Source organism: Pteropus alecto, unplaced genomic scaffold (genome assembly GCF_000325575.1).
Source record: "Pteropus alecto unplaced genomic scaffold, ASM32557v1 scaffold45, whole genome shotgun sequence".
Lineage (NCBI taxonomy): Eukaryota > Metazoa > Chordata > Mammalia > Chiroptera > Pteropodidae > Pteropus > Pteropus alecto.
The window spans coordinates 1,932,188-1,935,770 of record NW_006442491.1 but is presented as its reverse complement, the minus strand read 5'-3'; the positions used below and the strand labels follow the sequence as shown (position 1 = coordinate 1,935,770).

Below are 3,583 nucleotides of genomic sequence, written 5' to 3'. Positions count from 1 at the left end.
AAATTTAGCACTACTCCTGGCAGCGTGATTATAGGCCAGTCGCTTAGACTTAAGTGCCATCAAAAGACTGTCATGGTGTTTAAATGGGGCAATAAATGCTTATACCAGTGTGAATGTTCAATGGCAGAAGGGGTTACATACATACATACATTCGACAACATAGCCTTTACTCCTACCTTGAATTTTTGAGTCATCACTACTAACAAATCAAATTTTCTAATAGCATTGGATACAATGTTTAACCTTTCTTCATAGTAATTGAAAAATGAAATACTTTCCCATATTCATGTCTATTTTGGGTTGAATCATGTTCCCAATTTGTACATGGAAGTCCCTACTCCCAATACCTCAGAATGTGACTTAATTTGGAAATAAGATCATTGCAGATGTAATTAATTGAGATGAGGCTATACTAGAAGAAGATGGATCCCTAATTGAATATGGCTGGTAAACCATCAGAAAGTAAGAAACGGGCATGGAACAGATTTTCCCTAATAGCCCTCGGAAGGAACCAACTCTGCCTTTATCTCAACACCTTTATCTCAAGACTTTTGGCTCCCAGAACTATGACACTATAAATTTTTGTTATTTAAGCATCCAGTTCGTGTTACAAAAAACAGCAGTTTCATATGGTTCACCCTAAAGATCCATTTGACTATTGGGCTTTCCTTGCTGTTTGCCTAATGGGGCTATTAGGGGCCCATTTTTTGAACTAGACTCATTAATATTACACAGATTGCTACGCCCTTACCTTCTCTGAACCTTATTCTTCCTCTAGAAAATAAGGACGTGAAGCTAGATTCTTTCTAACTTCCACCTAAGACATTTTGTGGCTTATAGAAAGCTTTGCCAATCTAGGCAGACTTGTTGGCCTGTGGTTCAGGTAAGTTAAAAGCAGAGCTGCTTAGAGAAGTCAGCTCTGCTAATATAAAGGGATTTAATGCTATATCTATTTATACCTATATCTATATCTATATCTATATCTATATAAGGAAATCTAACTATGGGTGATGAACACATAATGCAATATATATATGCCTTACTGTTGAATTGTACACCTGAAACTTACTTAAAAAAAAGGGGGAGATTTAAGAACAATATTAAAAGAGAGTGCTCCAGCAAATTAAATATTCAAAGTGAAGAATCTCACTGAATTTATTAGGTCGGTCACCTTTTAGAATGCATAATTTTAGCATAAATAGTCTAGAAATATTCATTTAGTTTGCTATGTACTATTGTTAATAAAGGGGGTCCTGCATCTAGATTTGTCATATCATTAATAAACCAATCATAGAATGCAAATTATAATTATTTTGAATTATCTATTTACCATTTAATTGTATTTAATCTTATAGTCTCTTAAAATGGCCTAATAAAAGTTTGGGATGCTAAATGACTGCCTTGTCTACTTTGTATATTTGCTGAAAATAATGAGTTATGTTAATTGTTTGGGGGATTTCTTTTTTTATTTTATTTTATAATTTATGCCTACAGCACCTGGTCTTCATAGGTGGTGTCCCATCCAAGTACCAACCAGGCCCAACCCTGCTTAGCTTCTGAGACCAAACTTCGGGCTCGTTCAGGGTGGCATGGCCATAGACCATGGACCATGACCCCACTGGGGCTCAAACCCAGAACCTTCTGTGTGTAAAGCAGACATGCTAACCACTACATTATGGAACCACATCCTGGGGGATTTCTTTTTTCCTCTGCAAACTAATTTGGGTGAGGATGGACCTAAAAAAAATCCTAAAAACATGCTTTTTCCCCCCCCCAGGGTTGTACTAAATCTTGATTTTAGTGTTTGCACTAAAATCAATAAGGTAAACCTTTGTATACTACCATGACATCAATTTGGTATAATAAAAGTAACAACAGTAGATGTTAGATCTAGACCAGAGGGCCCCTATTCTACTTCTGTATATTAGAGGCCGTTCTGGCCCTTGTCTGGCCATGCCAGTCCATACAAGCAGGGAGGCCTCAGGGCCAGGGAGGATCCCTGCCTGGAGTGTTCTCTCTCTCTCTTTCTCTCTCTCTCTCTCTCAACACACACACCCTTTCTAGAACACATTCCAGGTACCAACCGCGCTGATATTTCCTGCTCAAAGGGGCCCAAGCTTCTTTCCAAGGCCTTTAAAGACCTCTAGCCTGGGTCCCTCATCACTAGCGTGCACACTCTCAGGCCTGAAGAGTGGCCAAGAGGAGGCTGAGGTGGGATTAAGGATAGGGCTGAAAACTTGTGGACCGGGATGGGGGTCAAGGCATGGGGTGGGTGGAAAGACACACACATCCCTGCCTGTGTGTGAAGATCCTCACAGTACAGGACTGAGCCTGGGGTGAGAAATAGGGGGTACACTGGGGAAGGAGTCAGAGAACTAAATTCTTCTGTTGCCTTCTGGATTCTAATGAAGGCACATTGATCAAGGTAGGAGAAAAGACATCTAAAATTTCTCATCTTGATTTATAATTTTTTAATATTTCAACGGATCATATGAGGACCATTTGTACTCTTGCTCTCATTCATACTCCCTTCATACTCTTGCTCTGGACCTGGCAAATGCAAAGGAAAGGCTGAATAATATCATAATTTTATTTTATTTTTTTTATTTATTTTTATTTATGCCTACAGCACCTGGTCTTCCTAGGTGGTCTCCCATCCAAGTACTAACCAGGCCCGGCCTTGCTTAGCTTCTGAGATCAGACATCTGGTTTGTTTAGGGTGGCATGGCGGTAGACCATGGACTGTGGCTCCACTGGGACAGGAACCCAGGACCTTCTGTGTGTAAAGCAAACATGCTAACCGCTACTCTATGGAACCACATCCAACATCATAATTTTATATTGTCAACCTATGAGTGGTCCATCGCTCTTGCTAATGACCGATTTACTAGTTTAAGTCACACCTTACATATAAATAAATGAAATTAATGACTGAGAAAAGAAACCAAAAGAAATGAAGAATAACAGACTAAAGAAACTCTATAGTTTATTGTGTTTTGCCCTGTGGGTTTTAGAATATGGTTGTCTTTCTTTGTGAAGCTTTTCCCCCAAATTGATGATGATGATGATAAAAACTTATGTTTTCTATGTGCTAGGCCCTGTTCTAAACACATACATTACTGAATCTAATCATTTTAACAGCTGCATAGGTAGGTCTTGCAGTAACATCCTTTCGTTTTACATATGAGGAGCCCTAGGCTTCAAGAGGGTGACTTGCACATGGCTGGTTACACAGTTGAGCAGCGGAAGAGGGGATTTGAGCTTAGGCAGCCTGATTTAAGAATCCCTGCTGAAGGATTCTACAGGTGTTTGTCCACGAGGATGTCTGCACAAACAAACGTCTGCTTTGCAAACAACTTGTTGGCAACTTTCCCTTCCACCAACCTGTAATGTGACCTACAACACTAACCATATCCTTAGGGTCACCACGGATTCTTAAGTAAGAGGTTGTTCTGTCAGGGCTCAGTTACTTAGTATTTGAGGTTTTGTCTTTTTTGTGGTGCTGGAGGAAAAAAAAAGCTTAGCACAGTGCCTGGCACTCCGCAAATCCTGGGAAGAAAGGAGAGAGAGGTGGGGAGGGAAA

General features: G+C 39.9%; 2 pseudogenes; both read right to left on the bottom strand.

Moving 5' to 3' along the window:
• Nucleotides 1–1,485: 1,485 nt before the first annotated feature.
• Nucleotides 1,486–1,601, bottom strand: LOC112471309 (annotated as a pseudogene).
• Nucleotides 1,602–2,620: 1,019 nt separating this feature from the next.
• LOC112471314 lies at nucleotides 2,621–2,736 on the bottom strand (annotated as a pseudogene).
• Nucleotides 2,737–3,583: the final 847 nt, after the last annotated feature.